This window comes from Lactuca serriola, chromosome 9 (genome assembly GCF_051521515.1).
Source record: "Lactuca serriola cultivar US96UC23 chromosome 9, Lser_US96UC23_V15, whole genome shotgun sequence".
In the NCBI taxonomy this organism is placed as follows: Eukaryota; Viridiplantae; Streptophyta; class Magnoliopsida; order Asterales; family Asteraceae; genus Lactuca; species Lactuca serriola.
This window is the reverse complement of record NC_136416.1, coordinates 72,020,272-72,040,136: the sequence shown is the minus strand read 5'-3', so window position 1 is coordinate 72,040,136 and position 19,865 is coordinate 72,020,272. Positions and strand designations below refer to the sequence as shown.

The following is a 19,865-nucleotide window of genomic DNA, read 5'->3' as shown; positions in this document are numbered from 1 at the left end:
AAGTTTAGTGAGTTACCCCCAAAATACCCATACACACAACCATATACATATAGCAATGAACAACATACTATGGGTCCAGTCAACCATCGGGTTGGAATATCCCTGGCCCTCAACCATTGGGTTGGATTGCCCACATACTATCAATCAAACATGTGCACCTATATCAGATAATCGTATAACAGTCTACCAGACAACATACTAGGGCACTATCATCCTCGGGATGGGACACCCTCCACTACTGCTCAATCATGCGCACATATAACAAGTAATCTCCTCCTAGCATATAGATAGTCAGACCAAACTATAGGTCACTAAGCATAACCACATCCGATTTACCAGGATACCAATCTAACCGGTCATACTAGTATACAACCATCCTATCTACCAGGATGCCGAGCTAACACATCACAATAGTAACTATCTCAAATAGCAAATCAAAGGGTCGGCCTTGGTGCCTTAGACCCTTGAGTATAGTGAGGATAACTCACCTTGCAATGCCGGACGGAACCACAAAATCACGCTCCCGAAACACTGCCCCAAACTCTAACACCTATAACCATCAATGATCCAATTCATAAATATCTGCCTACCAATTACTCTCAAAAGTCAAACCAGTCAACCCTTTGGTCGAGGTCAAAGTCAACTGTCAAGGTCAACATTCCATGTTGACCTCAATTCATCGAGTACCCTCAGCTACTCGCCGAGTTCCTTGCATAACTTGCCAACTCGCTGAGTCACCATGCCACTCACCGAGTCTAAGGCAATCTTCATCATACTTGCCGAGTTGTTCATCCAACCCGTCGAGTTCATGACCATCTTCATATGACTCGCTGAGTCTACCATGTGAAACGTCGAGTCCTTCAGTCCTTCATCCATATAGATGCTTTTTAAGCCATGCCAAGGCTCCATACTGCAGATCCAAGTTCCCAAGGCATGCTTATCACGTAAAGTTACAAACTTTACGTGCATGCAAGGCTCTAATGACTCAAAATGCCAAAACCAAGCTTGAAATGGGGTTTTACACTTAAGGAGGGGTTCATGCTTGCCAATGTTGATAGCTTTATGGACTTACAAATCAAACAGAGTTCAGATCTGAAGTTATAACTTCAGATCTGAGCTCATACCCAAGAATAGCTTCATAACCAAGCCAAGAAGCCCTAACTTCATCCAAAGAGATCTAGAAAGGAATGAGGCCAAGATCATGAATTGATACCTCAAATGAAGCTAGCTGAGATAGACTTCAGACCCACAAACATTCTTGCCTCCAACTTGTTGATCTTCAAGCTTCTTACATCAAGGTCTTCTTTCCAAGCTTGAAATTTACACTAATATGGAGCACACACACGAATTAGGGTTTCTGGACTCTCAAGAGGCTGCAAAGGGACTAAGGGAGGCTAATGATCCCTTAAATAAGGTGCCAAACCCCAGAAATTAGGGTTTCACCCTCCAGCTCCAATTTGTCGAGTCACTCTTCCGACTCGGCGAGTTGGTCACTTAAACACGTGGCCCAAACCCGCTGCTACTCGATGAGTCAGGAAACCAACTCATTGAGTAGATCTTGAATTCATGAGAATTCATAACCATAAATTTGTATTCGAGAATTGGGGCGTTACAACAATTCGCTCCTTGTACCTTCAATTAATTTCAATTAATCTCAAATTAAATCCAGATTAATTTTAATTAATAATTAATCAATTCTAATGATGTCATATTAAGTTATTAACCATATAAATTAATAAATCAATTATTTTAACAGTTGATCTCATATTAATTTATTAATCAAATAATAAGTTAATAAACCAACTATATATTTCCAAATAATATATTAATCACATAATATATTAACACATCATTTCTCTCTCTCTCTCTCTCTCTCTTACACACACACTCGCTCTCTCTCTCTCTGTTAATATCATTTCTATCTATTTTGGTTATGAGGGAAACCCAAAAAGGAATTTGCTTGTCTTTGCGAGTTTATACTAATTTAGTTATGAGCTTAGACGTCTTAATCTAACAGTCTCTCACTTGAATAAGTCTATAACTACAATTACAAGTATAGCCAAACAACAAAGAGTGTTTTCCAAAGCCACTACCGAACTCTGATTCAAATTAAATGTCAAACCTAAGATATGTGATCAACTACTTCTTCGTTATGCAATATATTGTATGGACATGAGACATGGATTCAAATCAATCTCACGGTCTAAGATTCTATTTCCTGATTTCCGATTTGTGATGATTAGCATCAAACTACTATTTGAACTCATGAATTTAGTTTAGGAAAGGCCTTGTACATGAATGTCAACATTAAATCATTGAGGGCCCCAAAAGATATCGTTGTTCCTTATTCAGGAAAAAAGAATGAATTACATTGACTTTATAGTCATACATTTTACTCACCAAATCATACATGGAATAACTTTTTATAACATCCTGTTACGAGATGTGTTTTAGTAAACCAACGCACAACTGATTGGCAAACTATGACCTATATATATTTGCTTTAAGAATAGTAGATATTATCATCTTAGAATTACTCGTAATAAAATCCATTTTCTAAAACAGACTATCTAAAATCATATATTACATATTATATAACAAAATGTTAAAAACAAGTTCTAAAACAGACTATCTAAAGTCACATATTACATATTATATAACAAAACGTTATATAGATGTTACCGATCAAACTATAACATTATTTTGTAAAAATATTCTATGTGTACATACACCATATTTTATTCTTTTAGAATATTCTAATTTTATATATGTTTGCAGTTAGCCTATAATTTATGATAACAAATAACACATAACATTATTCTATTACAATAACATACATCTCATTTTTATAATGGCAAACATAGAATATTATTATAATATAATATTGTACATACATACTTTAATTTTAAGTTTATCTAGTATGTGAAAGATATTACTAACATTATACGACATTAACTACAAATTATATGTATTATTATTTATAGCATAACTGTTCTTCAACCATAATGTCATTTTATTAAGCACTCACCAATCTCTAAACCTTCAGACCATAACTATTGTTTACCAAAGATTCATCTGTTCATGTTGTTCAAAATATAGAAAACATAGATAAAAAAAGGATACTCTATATTTATTAACCATTAAACACTTCTAAATATTTAATTAATTTGACAGTCGTCATTCCATTTCTTCTCTTTCTGCTCCAAGTTAAGATGCTTTGCTTGATCATATTTTCCAAACTCCTTAGCTTCTTAAATTAGTTTATATGTAGGTTACCATTCAACTTAGCTGCATCATGAAAAGTAACATCATTAGAAACAAGTATTCATCTAAATAAAGTTCCCAATATAAATAAACAACTATTAATAAAGGGTTTAGGTCATTTTTGGTCACTTAACTTTTGGTTTTGTACTCATTTGGTCACTTAACTCTTTTTAATTTTTAAAAGGTCATTAAACTTTTGACTTTGTGCTCATTTAGTCACTTAATTTTTGGTTTGGTCACTTAACTTTTAGATTTGTGCGCATTTAGTCACCTAACTTTTAAAATTGTGCTCATTTAGTCACTAAACTTTTGAAAAGATTTAAAAGTTTAGTGACTAAATGAGCACAATTTTAAAAGTTAGGTGACTAAATGTGACCAAACCAAAAGTTAAGCGACTAAATGAGCACAAAGCCAAAATTTTGATGACCTTTTAATACTTAAAAAAAATTAAGTGACCAAATGAACACAAAAACCAAAAGTTAAGTGACCAAAAATGACCTAAACCCATTAATAAACAACAAACACCAAAAGTTGTAACATTCTAAGAATAGTTAACGGTGTGGATGAAACATGTGATCAAATTTAACATGAGTTATAACTAAACACCTAAAAAACCATAAATAATAATTTATCAAAATATGATACCTAGAATATTAGGCTGTAAAACACTACCTTTACAAACTTACTACTTAATCATGTCATCAAAAATTAAATTTGCTATTCATAAAACCCTAATTTATTATTTTACTACTAGATTTTTCATTAATCAATCAATTAACATCTTTGATAACATTATATTTATATTTACAAACATAAAAACAATAATACCATCAAGTAATAAATTATGTTGTATAACCAATGGATTTTGTTATAAACTATCTTAAACAAAATAAAACAAAATAAGAACCATAATTAATAAAAATAAAATTTCTAGAATGTTCTATTTTACTAATTTACTTCTAGATCATGTTATTATCAACATATTAACACCTGCAGTTAATACTAAAAGATTCTTCTCTCCAACTGTTTCCTCTCCAAAATTCCCCTCTAAACCCAAATATATTTGGTCATCAAAATTCATCTTTGGAACTTTTGTTTGTCTTTCTTCATTTTTTGGAAACACATGGTTCCACATGTTGAATTTCAACCACTTTTCCATTCATGTTTTTCTCAATGTCTCTTCTTTATCCATTTCCTTACGGGTAAAATAGAATATCAAAATACTAAAACAAACTAATATATTATATTGTTGAAAATCCGAATTTAATATTAATATATTATGTTGTTGAAAATGTATCAAGCATTGTTACCAATGAGATTTTTCGCTTAATGAGGCTTACGTCAATCAAAACTAAAACAAACTAGTATATTATGTTGTTAAATCAATCAAAACTAAAATAGAAAATCAAAATACTAACTTAACTAAATTACTAACATCAAACCTTATTAATATTCTATTATTCATTAATATTATAGACCAAAATACAATATTCAAGGTTATAAAAAACATTCAACGTTAGCTAGTCGGTGGACTGGGGTTAAATGATTAATTGGTTAGTCGGGGATTAATCGGAGACCATTAATTGCTAATTTGATGAATTTTCAAAAATTAAATATGATTAATATCATAACAAAGTTCATAAATATCACAGACATTATAATAAAAAAGGTTAATATAATTAGTACAATATTAATCATTCCCCAAATGATTTTCATTGAGATAAAACTTATTCAAAGTATTAAAATTGTATCGTTTTCTACTGCTTCACTCATTTTATAGTTAGTGATTAATCGTTAGGCGCCATCTAATCGGTCGGGTAGCACCTAGGGGTTAATCAGAGATTAATCGGGACCTAGTCGGAATTTTTACAACAGTGAGAATATTAGAATACTAGTGTTGTTATGTAACTATGCATACATTAAGACTTAACAATGTATAACATCAATGATATCTTATTAGTCTTGTTCTAAATTTTTGTTCTAGAATATCAGATAAAATATGCGATGTTATCCTTCAGCAGACATACGTACACTTTTGTTCTAAATATTTTGGAATTATAGATCTAATTGTCTAATAACTTAAGCTCTAATGAAATAATGAAAAATTAATTAGAATATCAGAACAATTTTGTTGATTTGGAGTTTTCGTAATAACTCAAAATCTATAAGCAAAACACATTTGAGTTATCTATAGAGTTAGCATCTAAATGCAAATCTCTTCACTATTTCATATATTCTATATAAATCACATCGATATGTAGAATTAAATAATAAGTTATATAACAATGTATTCCATTACATCATGACTTTGAGAGATAACTCTAACGTGAAATATCTCGATTAGTAAATTCGTGGAATATACAAAGTGATTTCAACTAAAACCTTAATATAACCGGAATACAAACAATTATAGAATATCTCAGAGATGAATACATTAACTCAAAATTGTAGATAAAGATAAAATCATCAATTATAATAAATTAACTCAAAATCACACACAAAGAGAAAATCGCGAGTAGATTGTAGTATTATACACTACATGGACTAACTCTAGATGAAAAATCTAAATCTGATTTTGTAGAATGGGCCATTTATGAGAATAAAAGGTCCATAACTTGATCTGGTTTCAAAATCATAATCACAAGTTTGACAATCTGAATAAGAATGAACCATAAATTGTATTAAACTAGAATGCCTAGAATATTGATGTATTTAACCTTATTTCGATGTATGTGTACTAAATAATCTAATTAACCAACATAATAACATTATAACTTAAATTTACTAATCATAATACTTAGAATACTCATATATAAAACCCTATTTATCAAAATTTATAATAGAACCTAATTAATCAACAAAATACCTAGAATAACTCTTTTACGCTCTTCAACAGAATCATCTATTTCAACTGGAGATGATTTTTTAAGAGATTCATAATCAGATGTATTCGCGCTCTTATTTGTGGTAGAATGAAGTCACGATTTCCAGAGTATGAATCAGTATCCGCTTCTTTAGTTTTTTCTAGGATTTTAATCGGGTGATTTGAGAAATTTTTAGGGTTTTAATCGAGAAAGATTGGGAAGGAACATTTTATCAAAATCAAAGGTAACCATAAATAAGGTTTTAATCTTAATCAATGAGATTTCTTAGAATTAAAGGCGTATCAAACTAATGGAAGATATTAATCGACAGATTTCATGGCGACGGAACATCTAGGGTATGAAATCATTTAAGGAAGAACTATGGAAAATGGATACAATTTGTTTCAGTACCAGGTGACTAAAAGGAATTGAAGAGAATAGCCCCCCCCCCCCCCCCCCCCCCGGCGTCCTTATAGTAATCTTAAACTTTGAAATAATTTCAAATTTGTCACTGCCTTCCATCAGCTTTTTTGGTTTTAATCTCAGCCGTAAATTATTTATGGTGAATGCTTTAAATTTTGTCCATTTGTCTCACAAAATCTAATTCTCTCATATGAACCTATATATATATATATATATATATATATATATATATATATATATATATATATATATATATATATATATATATATATATTAAGAATGAAATAGAGAGAGTTCAAAGTTCTACACAATGCATTAGGTACAGGGTCGGTCCAAAGATATAATGGGCCCAGGACGAAGAGAAAAAATGGGCCCTATAGTTGAAAATAGACAAACATTTACAAAATTCACTATTAATATTAAAAGACAAAAATATGGTCACAACATTACAAAAACATCTAACTTAAAGAAAAATATTTTTCCTAGCATTTTTAGATAAGTTGATTTCTTTCTTTCTCTCTCTCTCTCTCTCTCTCTCTCTCTCTATATATATATATATATATATATATATATATATATATTCTATGAAATTTTGGGCCCCTTAGAGAAATGAGTCCTAAGCGACCGTCCGAGTTGCCTACCGTCTAGACCGGGGCTGATTAGGTAATTTGAAACGTTGTTCGATATTCATTTAAAAGTTTAAAGTTGCATTTGATATAACCTAAACAATAAAACTTTATTCGATTTAAAGAAACTTCAATGCTTAATCTGATATGCATCACCAATGTAAAGATTTATTTGAAGTACATTACAATTAGAAAGGACGGAAATACTCGAATCCAACACCAAAAGTTGAAATCGAAACTTTTGTGATATGTTTTTGGCCGGTTAAATGATTATTGGACATGGTACACGATGTTTTTTTTAACCGACAAATGAATATATATAAAAAGGAGCCCCTAGCAAGAAGCTAGGAAAAGACCCAAAACAGATACAATATGGAAATAAGAGAAAACAAAGTAAGCAAACAATTTTAAGAAAAAACCTCCGGTTTTATAGTGGTTGTATACTCCAATCCGTCCATTTAAGACTCTCGTTACCACTTTTGTGTTTGAACCAGACGAAAGTGATGGATTTGATAATATCTGCAACTTTTGTAGCTGCCATTTTGTTTTTGTTGAACCGCCAATTGTTCCTTGCTTTCCACACACTCCACATCATTTTGTAACATATACCAACAACTCTCACTCTCCTTTTTGGACAATTTCCCCAGTTTGAGGCATAATCCAAAACATCAACCATCGAATTCAAGCTGACCAAAGGGATATTACACCAACTAAAAATTTATTCCATGATTGACTTTGCGAAAGGACATTGTACTAAAATGTGATCCACTGTCTCTTCTACGTTCCCGCACTGTTGAAAAATGTTTGAGTCCACCATCACCCCTCTTTTGATAAGTTCCACTGCAGCTGATATTCGCCCTAATCTAGCCCTCCATATGAAGCTCGTTACTTTTAAAGGCACCTGTTTAACCCATAAGAATTTTCCAATGCCTACCGGTTCCTGAGTTTGCAATCTAACTCTCAATGTTTTGACTTTAAACTCACCATCAGTCGTAAGGCCACATGACCAAGTTACACCATGTGGCTGCACATTCTTTTTAATCACCTGATCAATTGAAACTCCTTTTTTCTCTAGGTTTTTCTTTGCACCAGTAATGTTTTTCCAAGTTCCTGTCAATGTTTTTTTTTGAATAATATTCATCCGGTTTGTTTTGAATATTATGTATACCTTTAATAACTTTTTCCCATAATGCCCTTTGTTCCACTCTTAATCTCCACAACCATTTTACAATAAGGGAAGTATTTAGTGCTTTTAAGGAACCCCCCCCCCCCCCCCAACCACCTAGCTTCTTATCCGTTATTACCTTCTCTCATGAAACCCAATGAATTTTTGTTTGCTCCTCCGACCCCCCCCCCCCCATAAGAATCGGTGTCTAATTTTCTCCAGTGTATTGATTACTCCTCCGGGTGCTACAAATAGTGATAGAAAGTATGTTGAGAGGTTCCCCATTACTGATTTAATGAGCGTTAATCGTCCCCTGAATGAAAGAGATCTTGCTTTCCAAATTGACAATTTTCCCCGAAATCTATCCACCATCGGTTTCCATTGCTTCTTCAATTTCATGTTGGCTCCCACAGGTACGCCTAGGTAATTGAACGGTAGGGCGGATGGTTCGCATCCGAGAGGCCTTGCCCAACACGATGTTCTCTAATCACGTTTGCAAGTTTTGGATGATTATGGTATATTCGGGTTATACTATTTCAATAATCCAATCCTATTTGACCATTTCTGAATCTTTTATATTTTTTTTTGAATATTTATACTTGCATTATTAAAATATATGATTTTAAAATTATATTATAATATTATATATATGATGTTATATATAATATTATATATGATTTTATAAAAAAGAATGTTTCAATATGTATTAACTACTAATTACTTTTAAGAATGATAAGTATTAATGTAATTTCTAATATTTAAGTTAAGATATTAATTAGTTTATCATGAGATTTGCATGTTATAAATTTTATATAATGATAATAATACTAATGTTTCATTTATCTTGTTAATGTTGTTAGAAATTGAATTTATGAAAAATTAAGTTGTTTTGTTTGGATGTGATTGTAATTGAGATTTAGGTAATGAAAATTTCAACAAGTAAATTTTAACTATGAACGTTTCAATATGTATTAATTTACTACTAATTACTTTGAACAATGAAAAATATTGAAGTAATTTCAAATATTTAAGTTAAGATATTGATTAGTTTATTATCATATTTGCATGTTATAAATTTTATATAATAATAACCATACTAATGTTTCATTTATCAGAAATTAAACTTGTTGATGTTGTTAGAAATTGGAATTATGAAAAATTATGTTGTTTTGTTTGTATGTGATTATTGTAACTGAGATTTAGGTAATGAAAATTTCAACAAGTAAATTTTAACCTATTAAAATCTTAAATGAGATACTCGATACCAATGAACGTGTCAATATGCATTTACTACTAATTACTTTTAAGAATGAGAAGTATTGATGTAATTTATAATATTTAAGTTAAGATATTGATTATTTTATAATGATATTTGCATGTTATAAATTTTATATAATGATAATCATACTGATGTTTCCTATATAAAAAATTAAACTTCATGATGTTGTTTGAAATTAGAATTATGAAAAATTAATTTGTTCTGTTTGCATGTGATTGTAATTGAGATTTAGGTAATGAAAATTTCAACAAGTAAATTTGAACTTATTAAAATACTAAATGAAATACTCGATACCTACGGGTATACATATAAATAATCCGATTAACATTTTTTTAAAGTTATCCAATAAAACGAAAGCAATAAGATATAGTTTGTGATCCCATGACATACTCTATCACCAATTTATGACATACTCATCCCACTTTACACCTAACCAAATTTTCATTCGAAGGAAAAATATATGACGCGTATAAAATTGGAAATGATTTATTCTACTTCAGTTGCAATAAATGAATATATTCGACCAAATCCCTCTATCTTGGATTACTATAGGGACCAAATTTGTAATATACCAAATATCACGCGTTTTATCCAACCATTCACAAAGGACATATAGCCCCCCAGCTGTTTCTCCAACCGACTAATCCACCCGCACACGCCCCCAGATGAGTATATATACATCGCCATTTGCGAATCACTCACTTAAAGGCGCTCATTTTTTTAGAAAACCCTACCAACAATCCACAACTTCACTGATAACTTGACATAACTACCAACAAACCATAACTGTCACTCCATACTTCCAAACACTACAAGCAAACAAGCTACGTATGGATGCCTTCAATGACTACAAAAACTCCTATCTAACACTCTCATCTGAAAACCCTCCTCTAGGATCCTCTTCGAACTCAAACGACACCAGAAGCACCGGTGGGGATGCAGTTGCTGACTCAGAAGTGAAGCTGGCTTCACAAACCCCGAAGAAGAAAGCCGGAAGGAAGAAGTTTAGGGAGACTCGACACCCGGTTTACCGAGGAGTTAGAATGCGGGATAACGGGAAGTGGGTTTGTGAGGTGAGAGAGCCCAATACGCAGTTCAGGGTGTGGTTAGGGACGCATCCCACTGCTGTAATGGCAGCTAGGGCACATGACGTGGCTGCTTTGGCCTTCAGGGGGCGATCGGCGTGTTTGAACTTTGCTGACTCTGTGTGGCGGCTGCCTGTCCCGACGTCTAACAAAATAGAGGATATACAAAAGGCGGCTGCAGAAGCTGCGGAGGCTTTTAGATATACGGACACCGAGGATGCAGTGGAGAATGTGGAAACAAATGAGTTGCCGGAAGTTCAGTCTTACGTTGATGAAGAAGAGATTTTCGAGAGTTCCGGATTTTATGCCAGCATGGCCGAGGGACTGATGGTGCCACCTCCTCCGATGGTGGGGTATGGCAACTATGGCGATAACATGGACTTTTGTGATGACGTGTCTTTATGGAGTTTTTAGTGTTCGATTGTGTGCTTTACATATCCTTTTTCTTATTTAAGATATGTACTATGTAGCCAGGTTGATTGTGTTTTTCCGTTTATGGCTTAAACCTTTTTTTTTTAGCCAGGGCAATGGATTCGTTATATGCAATATTTGCATTGTAAAATACATCATTTCGAAATAAAACACTTCTTCCATAACCTGTTTACACTTGTAGGAAAAGTAAAGTTAGTTTCAAATATCAATGGAAAAACTCTTTTATTTCTTCAAACTTTTACAAACAACAAATCTAGTAACATCTCTAAAATACACTACAATAGACACAGAACTAAACTAATTGAAAGATACAAGTCTATTGAATTGAGATTAAACCCATAGCTTATAAACCCTAATTTCTTCTGCGTGTCAAGAGAACGAGAGTGTGTGAGAGAAACGAAGAGAGATGAAGAAGTGAATGAATTAACCCTCATCGTCTCTATGTCTTTAATATATAGTACTCCCAGTAGTTTGGATTTAGTCCTTGCACTTTCTTTTAGCTACATATCCTCATTCGTCATCACACTGGTTCCATCTTCTGTCTATTCTAGCTATCTAATCCTCAACTTTAAGCAACATTTCATATTAGACCCTTGCATAAAACAATAACAAAGTACAAAACTTGAAACTTGTGTCTATTATTTTCAAAAGTTAAGATTGAGAGATATTAATATCTTTTAATACCATCTATCGATCATAACTTAGAAAAGGATATGTTAATAACAACTTTTTACACAAACAACTGTGTTGAACTCCGTTTAAAGATTTTATAAACATATCTACCATTTGTTCTTTAGAAGAAGTTTTAACCATTTTTTTACTCAATCTCAAATATTTTCTCTAACAAAATACACAATATTTCAATTGGTAAATCACACTTTGAATTCCAATCTTGTGACGATTTAATAACCCATCCAACCTCACAATCAAGTAAAGGCTTTATACTGAAATCAGTTGAGGATTTGTGAAGACTTTGTTGTTTTTATTAAACTTCCAATAAAGTTATAGACTTTCCAAAGAAAAGGCAATCGAGTTATGGATCTCCTATAACTAACTAGTACATTTTCCCAAGTCAGCATCTACATGAGCAAACTGACTTAGAATTCAAAGATCTATTCAATGCGCTTCCTTTATCCGAATTTGCCTTTTAAGTATTTTAGAATTCTTATAACTAAGTTTAAATATAATTTTCAAGAAGAATGCATAAAGTGACTCAATGTTTGTATTGCAAATAAAATATCAAGATGAGTTTTAGGTACGTCCATAAGTTTCCTCATGAGTTTTTTGACAACAATATATATATATATATATATATATATATATATATATATATATATATATATATATATATATATATATATATATATATATGGAATGAGTTCTATGGAAAACAAATAACTAGGGCAACATCTACCGGAACCAATAATCAAATGACAAGTGTCCATTTCTTTCTTCACAAGTAATGTATTGTGGAAGTTATTGTGGAAGTGATGTGTTGTCATGTTTTCATTGGTTCAAATATATGTTGTCCTAATCATTCATTTTCCATATAACTCTTCCCATATATATATATATATATATATATATATATATATATATATATATATATATATATATATATATATATATATATATATATAACTTATTAATTATACAAAATTCAGGTACGGCTCAACAAGTTTGAGGTTTTAAGCGAACCAAAAATATAAAACTCTTTAATAAACAAAAAAATTTATTAATTAAAGAGTTCATTTTTTTATTATGTATATGTGTTCTGTGAATCACCATGACAAGCTTCCTTGAGTTTGTTCTAACCTAAATTTAGAATTTCCAACGAAAAAAAAAGACACAGAAGTATTCAAGACTTGACAATTAAAATTTGGTATTCTTTAATCAATGGATAAATTAAAATAATTAACCACAATCGGTTAACCCTAATAGATGATAAAAAAAACCAAAAAAAGAAGTGAAACACATACCTTTTGACGTTGAGGATTTGAGCAATTAAGAATCGAGATAGAAGAATTGAAGATAATGTGATGTTTCTGTTTTCAAGATCACACTGAAGTATCGCATGTGTTTCGTCTTCAAGAATCAAGATTGCTCACTGTGATGTGCCACATCCGACAATTAGTAATTGACTAATTAATATTTTAGTTATATTAATATTGTGTTAAGTTTGGAGAATATGTGGTCTTTTAGAATCGGGGACCTTAAGCCCCTAGCTTAGCAAAATATAAGGTTGAGTCGCTCTTGAAAAAATTAGAGTCTATATGTTCTCTACTAACAATGATAGACAAATCTAAAGGTGTATCAACATTTTTACATCTTAACAGCCCATATTCATATAGCAACTTAATAATATATTTTATCTCACGCAACAAATACCACTTGGAATATTAATTATTTTAACAGCAAGACAAAATCTTTATCACAACCAAATCCTCAAGCAAAAGTTTTGTATTCAAAAAATCTTTAACTTTTTATTTCTTATGAGGAATTGCCTGACAGGCAAAATTATATAATCTACATACACAAACAAATCAATAAAAGAATCAACTTTTAGCAAAGTATATAAAGAATAATTGTTTTGTTATGTTGAAAATCATAATCAATTAAATAGGTTAATTTCCCATTCCACATTTATGGGGCTTGTTTAAGACCACATAATAACTTTAACGACTTATAAATTGTGGTTTTATTTTTGAAAAATATCCTAAAGGCAAGGACATACGTACAAATTCAAATGGAAAGTTTCATATAAGAAACTATTATTAACATCTTAATGATACAAGTTCAACCATAATTAATCCAATAAAATTTAAACATTTACTTGTAACTAGTTTACCAACCAACAAAAAAGTTTCTATCACAATCTCAGCATGGAAAACCCCATACCGTTCATCCAGCAACTCCATGATCCCCTCCTTGATGGTACCAAGCATCATAGGAGTTGCATCCAAAATATCACAAGTGATCTAAGACGAAACGAACTCGCGAATCCTCTCATTAATCAGCTCAGCACAGGAGCCTGAACTTGAACTTGAACCAGAACCAGAACTAGAACCAAAAGCTTCTCCACGAGTGTTCATCACCATACCATAAAACCATACAATGATCAGAACATACCCAAAGAATCCAGATTCTACATGCTTCTTAGAATCCTGGTGACTTTCCTTAATTCGAGTATGGATCATGTGCTTCCAGTAGTACAGACCTATTACTACATTCCACATCTATCCTTACTTTCCTCAAGAATCATCGTGAATCTTCTAAGTCACCTTTTCATATTGATACTCCTCATACCCGCTAAACAACGCACCACTCACACCAAAACACTTCCTAAGCTCTCATAGGATCCTCCACCTCACCATGCCATCAGCTGCTAAAAAACTCCTACTAATGTCTATTAACTACTTCATGAATAAAATTTCATGCAACAAATTTTAAATAATCCTTCGACTAAATGACTTGACCTTACAACGATTGGAAGCAGACAATAGTTGCACATAGGGGTGCAAACGAGCCGAGCCCGAGCCCGAGCCTGGCTAGGCTCGGCTCGGGCTCCTTTAAGTTATATGAGGCTCGAGCTCAAGCTCGGCTCGATTCGAGCTTTGTTGTACTGAGCTCGACTCGAGCTTGTAAATAATTATATAAGCTCGGCTCGTGCTCGGGCTCGACTCCTTTTTATTTGACATGCCTAAATAAGCTTAAGCTTGGCTCGAGATCATTAAGAAGCTTGTTTACTAATACCCTAAATCCATAATTCTCCAAATATATTTTTATTTTAATATATATATATATATATATATATATATATATATATATATATATATATATATATATATATATATATATATATATATATAAAAGTTATATTATATAAAGGCTCGTTTAGGCTCGCGAGCCTAATCGTGCTTAATGACATAGGCTCGAGCTCGAGCTCGTTTAATAAACGAGCTTAATATTAAGCTGGAGCTCAGCTCGAGCTCGTTTAAAATCAATTTCGATTCGAGCTTTTAACGATCTGATCCCGAGTAGCTCACGAGTAACTTGACTCGTTTGCACCCCTAGTTGCACAATAGGGCCAAATCAGTCACTCTAAGATTATTTAACCTTCGTAACATGTAATTTAACAATTAATTAACATCAATATGAGTCCTACAAATCACAAAGCAAGAAATATTCGAGCAGTAAAACTTTACAGACCACAAAACATCAACATGCATCCTACCTAATAGGCATTCTTGCATACAACCCTTAACATATCCTCATGCTAACTTCTAGCATGCAAAACATATAACATAACAACATATATGGGTATTCTGGGAATCACTTACTTGAGATCGGTTGATTGCACGCATTGCACCCCTTTCTTTGTAAAAGTATTTTTTTGGAAAATTTTATTTTCTTTCAAAAAGATTATTAATTCCTCAGTTTGAATTCGGACATACCTGAGAGTGTGCCTGAATCCCTCAAACAAGGCTCTGATACCAACTTGTAACGTCCCAAAAATAGTAGTGAAAAATTTCATTGTTAAACCATCAAGTCATACAACATATATTCCAAAACCAACAAAGTAAAAATATATTTTTCAAACATCAGAGTACTTGGGTATGTACGATAGTACAAAAGTACTTGGATAGGTACGACAGTACAAAAGTACTTGGATAGACATTACAACACAGTAACTTACACGGCCCTAATACATCCTCTCATTTATTATTGTACACAACCCTTTAATACCTAATTATATTATTAAGTATATTATTAGATCAAGTAACAATCATATCATATTGTAGAAATATGTTAAACACAACAAAAATAGCGCACATAACATTTAAGCAATTAGAATTCTTGTATCTATGTGTAAATTTGAAAGTAATTATGCACTCACTTGAAAGTAATTCGATGGTTTATATTATTAAGTATATTATTAGATCAAGTAACAATCATATCATACGATATTTGTTCTCGATTGTCTTTATATCGACATAATCATATGGACGAGATCCTCAACTCTCGTTTAGATTGTTTTTCCTAACCATCAACCGATCTCTACTTTGGTTTCTGAATTGTATACCACTACGCTGAAACTTCAAAAAATCATAACTCCCTCTCATGAAGTCAAATTTGGATGTTCCTTATATGCACGCTCTCGTTTTAGCGACTACTACAAATCTCGAGTGATGTGAATAGGATGGAAATTACAACTTCTCATTTATGAAAGGACATGAATGCCCTCCACAACCTCATATTATCCATAGAAAGGTTTTAAACAGAATGAAACTTACTTGTAGTGAAAGGATATCCATGATCCCGACTTCACAAAATGGAATAAAAGCCAAGTAGGAAAAAAGAAGATCGGGTCCATAACTGTACAAAGTATAATGATGGATGAAATATGTATGAAATCAAGACCAAAAGTAAGATTAAGATGCCTAGATTATTTTAAGGTAGTAGAGTGTTACATATCATTTGCTATTCCAAAATCCCTCTTCTCTGTAGGACTAAATGCCCCTACAGATCTTGCTCGTCTCCAAAGACCTTCAGACAATCCTCCAGAATTTTCCTCATTACTTGATATCCTACAATCAAAGATTATTCATTCACTAATTCATCACCGTAATTAATCAATATAGATTTATGTATAAAGCATAAAGCATATTGTATATAATCAGAAAAGGCAAGATCACAGCGCCTGGGAACAAGGTAAGGAACATCTTTATCTACCATTGTGCTAAAATATGAACACACACGCACACAAGTTTTATTTAGATTTGTTATATAATGAAGTTGAAAAAAAAGAATAGAAATGAGAGCATACTTGAAGGTGGATTCAACAGAAAACAGAAGAACATGAACATAAAATATAGATATTTCATCTAATTCTCCATGCTTTGGTATCAAGAGAACGATTAGATTCGCAGGAAAGCAAATAGAAGGGAGAAGAAAAAAATTAGGGTCAAATATAAGAAACTTAAATCATCTGCTCAAATTGCTAACTGGAAGGTAGACTCGTGATCGTTTACTTCAAAATAGGGTAGACGGGAGGTGGAACCCTCAATCACCGGCGTTAGATTTGTAGAACGCTCAATCGTCGATAACGGTAACTTGATAGTGTTTATGAGTCTGAGGTTACCAACCATGCAAAGCATTTGTGTGGAGCTCGTATGGAATGATTTGTGAAACAACTGATGAAGTTTATTTTAGGGTTTATGAGGGTTGGAGGTGGGGGAAGACTAAACGCCTTGTCGATTTTATGAAGAAAGTGGAGGCATCGATAGTGGGTAGAGGAGCTGCTTCCATAAGGTAAAAAGGGAGATAGAACAAGGCGGGTTTTCAATTTTTTGGGATTTCATTTCCCCCTTGCCTATTAAAAAAACTTAAAATGAGTTCATGATAAAAATTATAAAAAAAAAAAAATCATGAGGGACCTTTTAAACCAACATACTAAACATGGTTGAGGTACATTGATAATAACCTTTCCATCTTTTATATAGAATTAAAGTTTTCTTTTTCTCGACTTTCTTAAGATGAAGTTAAATTTTATTATATATACTTTGCTATTAGAGGTAATAATTTAGTACAATTGTAAAGAGGACTGACCATGATGTTATCTTCCTCAAATATATATATATATATATATATATATATATATATATATATATATATATATATATATATATATATATATATATATATATATTACTATTTAATATTTTTATTAATCAACCGTGAATCAACGATTATAATTTTATATAATTAAAAAAATATAAATTTTTTAATTAATAATATATTAAAAATAATTAATTAATAATTATAAATTTTAATTAATTTTGTGTATAAACTAGGAAATGATTTTATTCTACTTCAGTTGCAACAAGTGAATCTTGGACCAAATACTTATATCATACATTAGTATAAGGACCAAATTTGTAATATACCAAATATCACGCGGTTAAGAAATAAAATAACTGGTTCAGGCTCCTTCCTTCCTCCTCCACACAAAGCCCCAGCTGTGTTTTTTACTTTCTCCAACCGACTAATCCACACGCCCCCAAATCGGTATATATACATCTCGATTTGCATATCACTCACTTAAAGTCGCTCATTTTTTTTAAAAAAGCCTACCAACAATCCATAACTTCACTGATAACTTGAAATAACTACCAACAGACCATAACGTCACTCTTTACTTCCAAAGACTACAAGAACAAGCAACGTATGGATGCCTTCAATGAATACCAAAACTCATATCCCGCAGTCTCATCGGAAAATCCTCCGTTAGCATCCTCTTCAAACTCAAACAACACCAGAAGCACCGGTGGGGATGCATTTGCTGACTCAGAAGTGAAGCTGGCTTCACAAACCCCGAAGAAGAAAGCCGGAAGGAAGAAGTTCAGGGAGACTCGACATCCGGTGTACCGGGGAGTGAGAATGAGGGATAACGGGAAGTGGGTTTGTGAGGTGAGAGAGCCCAACACGAAGTTTAGGGTGTGGCTAGGGACTCATCCCACTGCTGTAATGGCAGCTAGGGCACATGACGTGGCTGCTTTGGCCTTCAGGGGGCGATCGGCGTGTTTGAACTTTGCTGACTCTGTGTGGCGACTGCCTGTCCCGAAGTCTAACAAAATAGAGGACATACAAAAGGCCGCTGCAGAAGCGGCGGAGGCTTTTAGATACACAGACACGGAGGAAGCAGTGGAGAATGTGGAAACAAATGAGTTGCCGGAAGTTCAGTCTTACGTGGATGAAGAGGAGATTTTTGAGAGTTCCGGATTTTTTGCCAGCATGGCCGAGGGATTGATGGTACCACCTCCTCACACGATGGGGTATGGCAACTATGGAGATAACATGGACTCTTCTGCTGATGGGTCTTTATGGAGTTTTTAGAGTTTGTGTGATTTACAATTTACATATTCTTCTTGATGAATAAGATGCGATAGGGGCGAACTTTCATTGCCCATCGTACCTTTGGGGCCCATCCTATAAGGGCCTAAAAATTTCATTGGTTATGTAATGTTAATATATATTCGATTAGGAAATTGGATTGGTTTCGGGTCGACGGGTTACAGGTTGGCGGGTTAAAAATTATAAACCTAATCCAACTTATATGATATATAGGTTGACGGGTTGGATACTTCAACCCAACTTAACCCATATAACACGTTTAAGTATATGGATACGTACACGTGTTCACATATTAGTGGGTCGAATCCAACTTTTATAACACATTTAATAAATAAGCAATACATTTTAAAAAAAAATAAAGTTTTTTCAAAATAAAGTCATAAAGTGATTAAAGTCATTAAAAAAAATGTTTTCAACATAAAATCATAAAACCATTAACATACATATAAAATTGAAAAGTAAATTTATTCATACAAAATACAATTGTTCAAAAATACCCAAAAATACTTTGACAATTCATTCATGTTAGAATTAACATTTCTTCCTCCAAGATTAACTTCTTCATGACAAACTTCAAATAGAACCAATACAACAAAATTAAATTTATAATATTTTGAAAGCTACATAAATAGTTTTATGCATTCTACTCTTTCTACCAAAAAGAACTCACAAATGACAACTTAACATATGTTTGAATACAATGATACAGATATTAAGAATACGGAAGTAAATCAGATTTCATTAATAATTAAATATATCTATTTTTTTAAATGTAATATATATATATATATATATATATATATATATATATAT

General features: G+C 32.3%; 2 pseudogenes; both read left to right on the top strand.

The window, feature by feature from the left end:
• The first annotated feature begins 10,311 nt into the window (after window positions 1-10,311).
• Window positions 10,312-11,288, top strand: LOC145073791 (dehydration-responsive element-binding protein 1A pseudogene; annotated as a pseudogene).
• A 6,922-nt stretch (window positions 11,289-18,210) lies between these two features.
• Window positions 18,211-19,186, top strand: LOC145072903 (dehydration-responsive element-binding protein 1E pseudogene; annotated as a pseudogene).
• The last annotated feature ends 679 nt before the right edge of the window (window positions 19,187-19,865 follow it).